Genomic DNA, 14,603 nt, shown 5'->3' on the forward strand with positions numbered 1-14,603 from the left:
TGTAGAGATTGCATTGGTAGCTATGCCATTTATTTTTATTTTGCATTAGTAGTATGGACGTTGGCTTTTATTAAATGTGATGATTACCATAGACTCTAGAGCTTACTATATATAAATAATTCGGGGCTATATGTTCAGATTGCACCCCGTCATTTTTGGTTGAGATGGAATCCCCCCAAAATATAGGCCTATCAAACTTTGTCGCTTCCGCTTTGCTTTAGTCAGACACGTGACCAATCACATGAAAGAGAAGTCAGTGTCAAACTCCTCTCCAAACGGAGGACAGGCTCCTCTCTCTCTGCCGAGTAAGCAGACATCAGTATGCTTAAATCTGGAGGAATGTCAAGCGTCGCACACATCAGGATGAAACACCTCTCATTACTCTTCTTTAAAAACATAATATGAATATCTGGCTCCGTCAGTCGTACAGAGTACATGACAAGCATGGATCAGGCAGAACAGGGTATACCAATGACCTCTCACTAGCTAGCTACAGTACAAAGCAACCCAAACTCAATTGATTTATCATTATTCATTATCAGTAAAACAGAACATTGTCCTGATTTAAAGTACTTTCGACTTTTAAATCTGTGTTCTCCGATATATTCTGCCATTTTGAAATACTTCCGGCAGTTTGTGTGTTCTCCAGCTAAAGATGTCTAATCTAGCAGGGTGTTAAGAGTGTTGCTACATTGCTACTGTGTTGCAGCTGAGCTAAACTATATGGCTGACCAGAAGTGGGGAAGTGGTTCTTAGTCCTAGCTAGGCCCATAACCAATAAGCAAATTCTCTGCAAAGTCTAACAACATTAATAACAACTTGGCCTGACCTGTTCCACTGGTTAGAAAGAAGGGATATAGCTTTCCCATTCCAAAGCAAGCAATAAAATAATAAAATACACCTAGATATAGCTAGGGATACAAGTAAGCAAACAGAAACCTGTCTAATCAAACTAAATGGGTGATCAGAGACACTGAGCAACTTGAACGCACTGACCCTGACAGCACTGGACATTCCCTCTTGTCATTTCCGAAGGTCCATCTTTCTAAGCTGTGCATACACACATACTGAAACACACAGACAGACACACACACACACACACACACATACACATACACATACCCCCCCCATACACCTCCCACACACACCGAGAGACACACACACCGAGAGACAAACACACACACGTAACATGATTATTCAGTCATGGTTGTCAATTGCACCTTTCCAGCGTGGATCAAGGAGTGGCCTTGCACCAGGGGTCCTACACCAGGACCAGTCATTAACATGGGACTGCCACTCCATCAGCCCAGCCTCCAGATAAATCAAAGGGTCGGCCGGGGAAGAAAAGAGGCTAATATTTCCTCAATAACCCCAGAGAGGCTCCATGGAGAGATGCAAATTGCCTCCCAGGAGACCCCAGGGGGATGTGGAGGAGAAGGGAAGCTGGCTGGGAGGCACCGCACTCGGGAAGCTAATGAGTATAATGGTAAATGTATACAAGGAGAGGTGGAGGAGAGTAGAAGAAATCCCTCTCTATTCATACCAATTAATATAATCGTATCAATGGAGGTACACCGTGGAGAGGTGGGGTGGGCTGGCGTCTACGGTCTAACCCTTAGCCACTGATCACAGGCGAGGGTTCGACACACACACTCCCCACATCCACCTCCTGAGCGTGTGTATTATTCAACACAGCCTGTCAGGCCTGGGGGGGGGGGGGGGGGGGGGGGGTAAGGAGATTTAAAGGGAAAAAAAGATTTTAAAAAATAAAAAAAATCCCTCTCCTCTCCTCTCCAGATCAAAACAAATCAGACCAAATCAAAGAGCTTCACAAATGTTTCTTTTTTTAAGAGTGACTTATCCCCCATTGTTCTGAGATCTTATCTTTTATAGTACAGATGTAGCAACGTTACAACTGTACTAAATCCCATTGTAAGTGGTCTTCTTACACCTGTAATCTGTGATTTTGAATGCAGATAAATGAATTATATACAATTATATATATCTCTAGCTTATGGCATCTATTGCTAATACATGATTTGACAATATAACTTAATGTATTATTATGCTGCTGTAAGAGTGATTGCATCAGTGTGTATGTACACATGCAGAAAAAAAATATCCACAGAATAAGGATTTTGTGAAGAATGATTTCACCTTCCATTCCTTTTATTTCATTTGTTTGTTTGTGATTTTCTTCTCACTTTCTCTTTTATTAACCGATGCTGCGGGATTCATTTAAAGTTGACTTTTCAAAGACTCCCACTCTGCTGTTCCCCAGGCAGTGTTTTCATCAACAACATTAGGTTTACTCACAATGCACACCTGATTTTGAAGCCCTCTAAATATTTTAATCTCTAACGATTCAGCTTATTAGTTTATTACTATGAATCATTTTGAACCAGTCAAACATGAGTGAGAGTCTTTGAAACTGTAACTTATAGCTTGTTCAAAATATTTTCATCTCTAACGATTCAGTTTATTACTATCAATCATTAATATCAACCAGTTGAACATGCATATCTGTAAAGACACACTCCCTTTATCGGTTTCTGTTTACATACTATATGTCTTTTTAAATCTATGCATCTTTTTGTGGTCCTCTGTAGCTCAGCTGGTAGAGCACGGCGCTTGTAACGCCAAGGTAGTGGGTTCGATCCCCGGGACCACCCATACACAAAAATGTATGCACGCATGACTGTAAGTCGCTTTGGATAAAAGCGTCTGCTAAATGGCATATTATTATTATTATTATTTATAACAATAGAGCAAGCTATTAGTAATAAAGCAGAGATTTACCAAATCGTCAATTACCTCAAGTTATCTATCAGATAACTGAGTACTGGTATAAACTAACATTAATCAATGATTGTTATACTCACATGGGTGTACTAGTCAGATTTGTATCATGAGACGTATATTACTGTAACCTGATCACGTGTATAACTGGACCTCTTCCAATACCAACAGTGACCAACAGATGGCCCTGCTGCAGCCTTCCTGTCCTGTACACACCAGTGGACTGGACACAACATTTCACCGGCAGAGACTCAACACACTATGAAACACTAGAAGACTGAACTGTGAGTCAACAAGGTACTGCGATAACGAAGAACAGTACCAATAGGGAAAAAATCTATTTTTACTCCTATCTTCATACTATCACACATGTATTTCAAAGATACTGTGATTTACCAGACAACCGTCCTTCAATGCAATTTTATTAGAATGTATAATATAACCTCCCTGCATTCAGAATGAGGTTTCCAGGAGTTTAGTACAGCAGCATTAGTATGGACAACTGACTGTGCAGCGGTCTTACCCCTCTTAAGAAGTGAATTCTCAAATCAGAACAGGACTTAGTTTAAGGGAGCATTTGCACTGTCCTAAAAAGTGCAAAAAAAATCCTTCAAAAACATTACATGAAATAACGTCCCTGATCTATCCTTTTGAAGGTCATTTATAAATCAAGATGGAAGGAATGTGTCCAGAAGGAGCTGATTGGACGAGGATTTGCCTCCCTGAGATGGTTGAGAGGAGAGAAAGGAAGGTTAATCACTATGTAACTACCCATAGGTATAACGGTAGGCTCAGAATGCCATATTTCATTCAGTGTACCCATATAAACCTTAGCATCAGCATAAGTGTAGCTAACCTGTGTACCCCTACACTCAAATCTCTAAAATATCACATCCAACTAAAGAATAAAAATGGGAAATTTAATGAGGATGACCACAGCCTTGATAGATATCACAGAAAGGTCCAGCTGCCTTGTTACTAATGTAGTGGCAAACTTCTGCCTTCACCCTTTCAATCAGAGGATTTACATTTTTGGTTAATTGGCGCTCAATGAGTGAATAGCTTCTACATAAATAAAATATTATTGCGGCCTTGGTCGTATCGATCCTGGAATCCGCGCAAGCATTTACAAACATGTATTTTCCAACTGGGCCTTCTTGTCTGTGGTCTAGCATGTGTTTAAATTTGGATTACATTTTGTGGTCACATTATGTGGATTATATTATTGCTACAGAATGGAAATACAAATCATTTATATTTCATTGAAAAATCACTAAATGTACCTGTATTTATATTTGCATTCAACATACTGTAGACTTGGTGTAGACTTATCTATTTCAGTCATAAGTAAAACATTGTATTCAGTTTTAATTTAGTATGGAACACAAGGAAGTTTCAAATCAGTTTTCTCTGAAATATTGAAAAAAATATGTTTAGTCTTATAAGGACTGCCTTCACTGTTGCCAGACAAATACCTGTCTTAAAATGACTGCAATGACAAATCCAAAATAGTAATGAATCACTTATTACAAGGTGCATTCTTTAATGCTTGCTTATTAATATGGGCCATTGTTCATCGAATATGCCATTTAGCAGACGCTTCTAGGCTTGTAATTCAACTCCTCTGAATAAGGGGTTAAAGTATTAGTGATCATATTGTGCCCCTTAGCGGTGGGAACGCTCTGTAACCTGACAGAGCTGTTGGAAGAGAACAGACAGAGAGGCTAGAGATGTAGAAACACTTCAACATGCCTGTGTTACTGGAGTGGCCAGTGAGTTTAGTGGTCAAAACCCCAGCAACCTTCAAGGGGCTAGGGCCCTCCCTCTACACATGATGCACTATATAGTCCCGGTAAGGGACCAACAGGGAACATTGTGAATGTCATGAGGATGTCCCGTTACCTGGGATATAGATCAAACATACCATAAAATAAAATATAATATTAATTTCAATATTATTAGATCACACACATAGCCTTCAGAAAGTATTCATACCCCTTGACTTATTCCACATTTTGTTGCGTGACAGACTGAATTCAAAATGGATTAACCTTTTTCTGCAGTGGGCTAAATCAGGGTACAGTGTTTTTTGGTAGTCTTTAAGAAATCTACTTTAAAACAAAAGTATACACCTCACACACATGGTTATGGGCTTAAAAAAAAGAAGACCATGTCAGATATAGAGTTGAAATGTATTCAATTTTGAGTTTGCATCCCAATATTACACTTTATATACATCACAGAAGACTGAAATATAACAAAACTGTTTGATATAGAAACAACGGAATAGCGGCAGTTTAAAAAAAAGTATGTTTATTAATTTTGAAATTATGAAAAATATTTGTAACATTCCACCCCTGAGGCCACTAGAGAGCGATTTGGTCATTTGACTGCAGGAAATGGATGTATATACATTTTTTTCTCACCCATCTATACACAATACCCGATAATGACAAAGTGAGAAAACATGTTTTTAGAAATCTATTGAAATGTATTGAAAATGAAATACCTAATTTACATAAGTATTCACACCCTGAGTCAATTCATGTTAGAATCACTTTTGACAGCGATTACAGCTGTGAGTCTTTCTGGGTAAGAGCTTTGCACACCTGGATTGTACAATATTTGCCCATTATTCTTTTCAAAATTCTTGAAGCTCTGTCAAATTGGTTGTTGATCATTGCCAGACAACCATTTTTAGGTTTTGCCATAGATTTTCAAGCCGATGTAAGTCAAAAATGTAACTAGGCCACTCAGGAACATTCAATGTCGTCTTGGTAAGCAACTCCAGTGTATATTTGGCCTTGTGTTCTAGGTTATTGTCCTGCTGAAAAGTGAATTTGTCTTCCAGTGTCTGTTGGAAAGCAGACTGAACCAGGTTTTCCTTTAGGATTTTGCCTGTGCTTAGCTCTATTCCATTTCTTTTTATCCTAAAAAAACTCCCTACTCCTTGCCGATGACAAGCATACCCATAACATGATGAGTGGTACTCAGTGATGTGTTGTGTTGTATTTGCCCCAAACATAACGATTTGATTTCAGGACATAAAGTTAATTTCTTTGCAGTTTTACTTTAGTGCCTTATTGCAAACATGATCCATGATTTTGAATATTTTTATTCTGTACAGGCTTCCTTCTTTTCACTCCGTCATTTAGGTTAGTATTGTGGAGTAACTATAATGTTGTTGATCCATCCTCAGTTTTCTCCTATCACAGCCATTAAACTATGTAACTGCTTTAATGGCCTCATGGTGAAATCCCTGAGTGGTTCTCTTCCTCTCTGGCAACTGAGTTAGGAAGGACGCCTGTATCTTTGTAGTGACTGGGTGTATTGATACACCATCCAAAGTGTAATTAATAACATAACCATGCTCAAAGGGATTTTTTTTTGGTAGCCTAGCAGTTAAAGAGGCGAGCCAGAAATCGTGGGTTGCCAGTTCGAATCCCGGATCTGGCGGGAAGTGAGCTGGCAACCCGAGGGTTGCTGTTATCAAATCCTAGATGCCATTGCCTGCCGTTGTGCCCTTGAGCAAGGCACTTAACCCCCCACAACAACAGATCCCCGGGCGCCCAGTGTGGCAGTACCACTCCAAAAACCTGTATGTGTCATTCAGAGGGGTTGGGTTAAGAGCGGAAGTCAAATTTTGATTGGACTTTGTGTGCAATTGACCAATGAAAGTGATCTTCATGTTCATCATGATGAAAGTGGCCATTTTAGGCCCTTTTTAGACCTATACATGCCTCCTGTGGGACCCTATGATCCGTGAACCGTACATGATACAGACAACATCTTGGTGTCATTATAGCGAGCTCTCAGTGACGTCATACACCCATTATTTTAGAGGGGGTACAAAGTACGTTAGGATGGAAGGGGGTGGTCTGGCACGCCCCCCTATGGAAGTTGGAGAATTTTGAATTTTTCAAACACCTGAAACAGCTTTTTCCTGCAATCTAAACCCATAATCATTATCCCTAATTCTATGTACAGAAATATGTATATTTTTCTGCATTGGTTATCTTAGCTAAGATAGTTAAACAAGCTACTCTAACTTCATTGATAGCCTGAAATGACTTGGTAGCTAGTTATGAGGTTGGGAGATTGGGAACCTATCTAGCTGGCTAGCTAAACTCAACTTCATAAAATTGCTAGGTGGCTAGTATTACAGAGAAACAACAAAACATGTTTTATTTATGAATCAAGAAGAAATCAATAGGCTACACAGCTTGATCAAAATAATTTACAAACATACCTCCGGCAGCTAAAATACATCACCGGCAACTAAAATCAAATCAAACGCTGTGTACGTCACTACATGCTGTGTGTGTGTAAATCTCTTTCTCCACTGACGATACTGCACGCACTAGAGTATCTAGCGTCCTGCCTAGGCATCTCTTTGCTCTGTGCACCTTGGAAGGAACCACTTACTAGGGAGCCTTGATCAGTCAGTGTGCTGGGGGCACGTGCCTTTGTGCCCCCTGTGGTCATGACCCCACTGTGTGCTCTAACATGTAGAGTAAGTCTAGATTCTGAAATACATTAACTTATTTAACATTAAAATATTAATATCTCAAACCAACCCTTTCAGATTTTGTTCATTTTAAGACATATTGTTTGGAACGATATACTCTACAAGTACATACAATTTCCAGAGTGGGCTCTCTTCTAATTCTGAAGTTCTGATGATATACCAACACAGTGAATGGTAAATGGTTTCAAAGGGAACTCGCTCTGCTAGTGATTTGCTGAATGTGCAATCCTAAAAGAGGGCTGTGATTGGTTAATGACATACACTACCAGTCAAAAGTTTGGACACACCTACACATTCAAGGGTTTTTCTTTATTTTTACTATTTTTTACATTGTACAATATTGACTGACCTTCATGTCTTAAAGTAATAATGGACTGTCGTTTCTCTTTGCTTATTTGAGCTGTTCTTGCCATAATATGGACTTGGTCTTTTACCAAATAGGGCTATCTTCTGTATACCCCCCTTACCTTGTCACAACACAACTGATTGGCTCAAATGCATTGAGAAGGAAAGAAATTCCACAAATTAACTTTTAAGAAGGCACACCTGTTAATTGAAATGCATTCCAGGTGACTACCTCATGAAGCTGGTTGAGAGAATGCCAAGCGTGTGCAAAGCTGGCATCAAGGCAAAGGGTGGCTATTTGATGAATCTGAAATATAAAATATATTTTGAATGTTTAACACTTTTTTGGTTACTACATGATTCCATATGTGTTATTTCATAGTTTTGATGTCTTCACGATTATTCTACAATGTAGAAAATAGTAAAAATAAAGAAAAATCCTGGAATTAGTCGGTGTGTCCAAACTTTTGACTGGTACTGTATAATGTACATTTCCATGTATGAAATGGGTCATTTCATTAAAAGTACCAGAGAACCCACTCTGGAAATGTTATGTATTTGAAGAGTATATTCTTCCAAACAATGTGTAAAAATGAGCAAAATCAAAAAGGGTAGTTTTGAGATATTCATATTAAAGTTTTTAATGTTGAATAAATGTATATGAAAATGTGTATTTCAGAATCTAGACATACTCCACATGTTATAGCACACTATAAGGAGTATAATGACACCAAGATGTTGTCTGTTTCATGTACAGTTCACGGATCATAAGATCTTACAGGAGGCATGTACAGTGAGGGAAAAAAGTATTTGATCCCCTGCTGATTTTGTACGTTTGCCCACTGACAAAGAAATGATCAGTCTATAATTTTAATGGTAGGTTTATTTGAACAGTGAGAGACAGAATAACAACAAAAAAATCCAGAAAAATGCATGTCAAAAATGTTATAAATTGATTTGCATTTTAATGAGGGAAATAAGTATTTGACCCCCTCTCAATCAGAAAGATTTCTGGCTCCCAGGTGTCTTTTATACAGGTAACGAGCTGAGATTAGGAGCACACTCTTAACGGGAGTGCTCCTAATCTCAGCTTGTTACCTGTATATAAGACACCTGTCCACAGAAGCAATCAATCAATCAGATTCCAAACTCTCCACCATGGCCAAGACCAAAGAGCTCTCCAAGGATGTCAGGGACAATATTGTAGACCTACACAAGGCTGGAATGGGCTACAAGACCATCGCCAAGCAGCTTGGTGAGAAGGTGACAATAGTTGGTGCGATTTATTCGCAAATGGAAGAAACACAAAAGAACTGTCAATCTCCCTCGGCCTGGGGCTCCATGCAAGATCTCACCTCGTGGAGTTACAATGATCATGAGAACGGTGAGGAATCAGCCCAGAACTACACGGGAGGATCTTGTCAATGATCTCAAGGCAGCTGGGACCATAGTCACCTAGAAAACAATTGGTAACACACTACGCCGTGAAGGACTGAAATCCTGCAGCGCCCGCAAGGTCCCCCTGCTCAAGAAAGCACATATACAGGGCCGTCTGAAGTTTGCCAATGAACATCTGAATGATTCAGAGGAGAACTGGGTGAAAGTGTTGTGGTCAGATGAGACCAAAATCGAGCTCTTTGGCATCAACTCAACTCGCCGTGTTTGGAGGAGGAGGAATGCTGCCTATGACCCCAAGAACACCATCCCCACCGTCAAACATGGAGGTGGAAACATTATGCTTTGGGGGTGTTTTTCTGCTAAGGGGACAGGACAACTTCACCGCATCAAAGGGACGATGGACGGGGCCATGTACCGTCAAATCTTGGGTGAGAACCTCCTTCCCTCAGCCAGGGTATTGAAAATGGGTCGTGGATGGATATTCCAGCATGACACTGACCCAAAGCACACGACCAAGGCAACAAAGGAGTGGCTCAAGAAGAAGCACATTAAGGTCCTGGAGTGGCCTAGCCAGTCTCCAGACCTTAATCCCATAGAACATCTGTGGAGGGAGCTGAAGGTTTGAGTTGCCAAACGTCAGCCTCAACCTTAATGACTTGGAGAAGATCTGCAAAGAGGAGTGGAACAAAATCCCTCCTGAGATGTGTGCAAACCTGGTGGACAACTACAAGAAACGTCTGACCTCTGTGATCGCCAACAAGGGTTTTGCCACCGGGGCGGCAGGTAGCTTAGTGGTTAAGAGCATTGTGCCAGTAACCGAAAGGTCGCTGGTTCTAATCCCCGAGCCAACTAAGTGAAAAATCTGTCGATGTGCCCTTGAGCAAGGCACTTAACCCTAATTGCTCCTGTAAGTCGCTCTGGATAAGAGCGTCTGCTAAATGACTAAAATGTGAATGTAAGTACTAAGTCATGTTTTGCAGAGGGGTCAAATACTTATTTCCCTCATTAAAATGCAAATCAATTTATAACATTTTTGACATGCGTTTTTCTGGATTTTGTTGTTGTTATTCTGTCTCTCACTGTTCAAATAAACCTACCATTAAAATTATAGACTGATCATGTCTTTGTCAGTGGGCAAACATACAAAATCAGCAGGGGATCAAATACTTTTTTCCCTCACTGTATAGGTCTAAAAAGGGCCTAAAATGGCCCCTTTCATCACGATTTTCTCAAAAATGGTTTGTGATACAAATGTAAAAAGCATTTAAAACATCCTTCCTCCCAATTAAGAGAATTGCCAGAACAATTTAAGATACCCGAAATATTTTCTGCTTCCACTGGTGTGGAATAGCCCTAATGCTTATGGTTTACTAATAGATGATTCTAAAGCAGTCATTACTTACCAGTCTATTACAAACCATTGGTTCCACCCTACGGTCTTCTGAAAACCCACCTGTAATAAAGAAATAAACATTTTCTATATGTATTCATACACTAATATAGCATAGCATACAGTATCATAACTTGCATTTTAAAAGTGATACAGAAATGTTCCCTTCAATGGCAATGGTCCAATGGCAGTGTTGGCTACTGATGTAGCTTGAATAGGACATTTCCTATAGATCCAATGGTTTACACTAAGAAAAAATTGTCAATGTGTGCCATGTCAATCAACCTTCTGCCCTTATTTCCTTTTGCCACCAATAGTTTTTTTCCTAGATCTCAATGTTCTTAGTACTATGTCCTTCCTAACGATTACTAAAATATCTTATCTCTCTCTGCAGCTGCTAATTTAGGGCAGTGTACTCCCATTAAAGTAGTCCCTGGCCTCTTCATTTATAGCAGTATGAGCGCCTACAGACTCAGGGTGTTTCCAAATGGCACCCTATTCCCTATATAGTGCACTACTTTTGACCATAACCCTATGGGGCCTGGCTAAGAGTAGTGCACTATATAGGGAATAGGGTGCCATTTGTGATGCGCACTCTGTACACATGACTTCTATGCCGTGCATTCTGGGAATTCTGGCAGCTTGGTTAAAATATTTGACCTTGTCAAGTAACATATAATCAATTTGAGGTTAACTTGCGTAGTCCGTCTAATTTATTTAGTCAAACTGTGAAATCAGTTTACAAGGAATTTGCTGTGTGTGTGTGTGTGTGTTAAGCCAGAATGTAGATCAAATTTAATATAAAGTAAATATTATTTAATTTATGTCATAATCATAGCTTATTCTAATATGTTATAAATACTTTGGCATTTGCATGTATTTCAGGTATAGTGTAACTGGGGTAAGTTACTCCCATACCTACCAACTGAAAGGCGTTATTAATGTGGGCCTAATTCATTATATCCTAGCAGTTGTTGTGGCAGATGCCCTTCAAAGTTAAAAGATCTTAGTGCCTTTAAAGTAGGCTACTGCAGGAATCTGTTTCTATGAAATCTGTCTCAATAAACAATGGTTTAGTTAACAGTAGGGCATACAGAGACATGATCCCCATATGATGCATATCAGATGTTGTTTTCATTTGTTTGTAATATAATGGACACAGTGGAGCAAAGTGACATGTATAGGACTACATGCAAATAGCACTTGATTTCTATGATATTCTATCTTTAGTAATGGAATGGTACGCTATTACATGACAGCAGAACAAAATAATGTTTTAGAATAGAATTGAATTGAACTTTAACATGGAACTGACAGTGTGTTCACTACTGTGCAGATATGAAACAGACAGACAATCATAATATTAGTCGAAAATATCAAATTCCCAGTTTATGCTACAAAAACAACTTCATAAGAGGTTTGAAAAATAGGTTATATTTGACAAAAAAATCTATGATGTACAACAAGGCATTGTTGGCAGAATAAATGGATACAGTTCAATGCATGATTAATATAAGTAGTCCAAAAAAATTGCTATCAGGTTGTAAATCACAGCTGGCCTGGTACATTGTTTGCTGCCTCCACCCATTCGGGATGCACTGTTTCAGTATCAATGACTCAATATTTTGGGCAAAAACGGACAAATGTAACTAAGTCTGGGAATGTCAATACAATCAAACTAGTAAGGGCAATGATCACAAGTCAGTCATAACGTGGCTAATAGACTAGTGTATCTATTTATTTAAAATATAAAAAATACGGAGCCTAACGTTAGCTGGCTAGCTGCTGGGAGGATGTCATGTCATTGGAGGAGTGGATGAGTGACAAACTTTTTCCCCTCATATAGTTTTTGGTGGCTACAGCTAGAGATGCAGGTGTCATTTGGTTAGCTAGCAAGAAATGTGAATCGCTTTGCTGAACTTGAATGGCTGTTATCCAGTTAGTATATCTCTTGCGTTCATAAATTCACTCTGGCTATCTACTCCGATGTCAGAGCACTCTCGTCTGAGTGTGCGAAAGCGCAGAATAACTGCTGAATTTACGAATGCACAACACCCGCTGAATATGACCGGTGTCAGTAAACGTCAGCCAAAAAAAGTATGTAATTCTTGCCAGCAGCACAGTTAGTCACTAACGCTCTAGATAACATGTAAACAGTCTAACCAGCTCTGCTAGGGCAAGTAAAATGGTCAGAGTGAGGTGTTCTCTCATTTGTGTCTGGAAGTAGCCAGCAAGCTAGACAACTTTAGCCAGTTAGCTTGGGTGATTGACTGCCGTTGTGAGGAACGCTCCGATCAACACTACTCCTCGGCCTGAGCGTCCAGTGTCAATAGTGCAGTGTCTGAGCTCGGAAAGCGAAACGCTCTGAATTTACCAACAGACAATCTGACAACGCTCTGAATTTACGAACACAGAGCCCACTTTAACACACTGGAGGCAATTTACGAGCGCACCCTTAGTTGTCAATCAAATGTATTTGGCATCGATCAAATGGGCAGGCAGGCAAGTTCCCATTCAGTTGTCAAAATGTGGGTTGGGACAAGCATGCATTGGCAGGCAAGCTGCAGAAGGACGAGTAGGCTACTATTCCCCATTTTTTATAAGTGCAATTTTGACGGCCAACTAGCTGAAAAAGTTTGAGACGGTTTATCTAATGTTCCCTCTCCCGAGTGGCGCAGTGGTCTAAGGCACTGCATCTCAGTGCTTGAGTCCACTCGGGAGCCCAGTATGACAAGCAAGCACAAAGATATGGTCATTTTCACATTTCCATAAATTCATAGAATGTTTGGGAATTAAGTAATGGCATTTGTGAAAATTCTATAGCAATATAGTGGGAAAGCGGCCGTGCATTTGGACAATTAATGGACACTGCAGTAAATAAAACCTAATAAAAACACCTGTCTTGTCCAGGACCAGAGTCAATGAACCATAGCCAATCAGAGCTACAGAGCCCCTGGTTCGATTCCAGGCTGCAACACAACCGGCCGTGATTGGGAGTCCCATAGGGCGGCGCACAATTGGCCCAGCGTCGTCCGGGTTTGGCCGGTATTGTAAATAAGAACTTGTTCTTAACTGACTTGCCTAGTTAAATAAAGGTTAAAATAAAATAAATATCCTTCCTGGGGGTGTATAAGATTTCATGTTGCTAAAACGCTGTCAGTTCCACTTTAATGATGTTAATACTTTGAAACAATGGCTCTAATATTCAAATAGGTTAAGTGCATGATTCTTGTAAATCTTCTAAAAAAAGTTGAGGAAGTAGGCTAGGGTAGTGGCGACAAATCCGACCATTATGAATGCATTGCTCCATGCTCATATGAATACTTGAAGTGTCAAATGACTCAAATCTCAGACTGGCTGTCTGGAGTTTGACAACACCCCTTTCATAAGGTATAGCTAGCTCCTTGGTAAGTTATTGGGGACAGGTAGGCTACATCCCCATTGTGTAGGCTTCAGAAACAAGAACGAGTCTATTGAGTAACAGAAAGCTAAGAACTTTTGGAATGGTGCTCAACTACAATATACAGTCAGGACTTAAACAATGGAGTGCTTATTGAGTATCGGGTAACTTGACAGTGCATAAATTTGTGAATGGCAGTCAAGTCCATCAGATTCTGTCCATTATGCATGTCGACCCCAATGTCTTGCGTTAAATCATCTCTATGCCAGTGTGTGTCCGCTATGTTCCCTGCCCAATTAAACCAAGGGCTACCACGAAACTCTCAACATGACAACACCCGATACGTCAATATACTAATCAATTGCCAATAGAAGTGTGTATCGAAGCATGAGACCTACCTTCCCAATGCAGGAAACAATAACAATTGGCACGTTTGTCATTACACTTGACACTACGTTTTTCGTCCTCCATCCATTACACTGTCGCCATTTTGCTTAAAATTCTGCAGGTTAAACTATAATCTGAGAGGTATTTTCGCAGCGGAGATTTTAAAAAAGATGTAACGTCAGCTGAATAGCACAGCGCATAGTAATTATCTCTCGTTAATACTGCAAAATACCATGAACATAATGTAATAGAATCTGTATTTTATTCCACTCCTGTTCAATTTAATTATGGCAATGATCTCAACAAAACTAACCGTCCCCTATTCAAAATATGGATCATCCCAGACCGCTGTAGAA

The 14,603-nt window shown here is 39.8% G+C and overlaps 1 protein-coding gene across 1 annotated transcript in view; it reads right to left on the reverse strand.

The window, feature by feature from the left end:
• The window catches only part of LOC311148945 (zinc finger protein 644-like), a 46,460-nt gene extending 32,104 nt beyond the window's left edge, over positions 1-14,356 (reverse strand). The window contains exons 1-2 of the mRNA XM_084185985.1: positions 14,259-14,356; positions 10,474-10,523 (exon numbers count right to left, since the gene is read on the reverse strand). The gene's annotated coding sequence lies outside the window, so the exon portion shown is untranslated. The remainder of the gene's footprint in view (positions 1-10,473; positions 10,524-14,258) is intronic.
• Between the last annotated feature and the right edge of the window lie 247 nt (positions 14,357-14,603).

The sequence above is a fragment of the Coregonus lavaretus genome (assembly GCF_964263955.1).
Source record: "Coregonus lavaretus genome assembly, chromosome: 21".
Classification (NCBI taxonomy): domain Eukaryota; kingdom Metazoa; phylum Chordata; class Actinopteri; order Salmoniformes; family Salmonidae; genus Coregonus; species Coregonus lavaretus.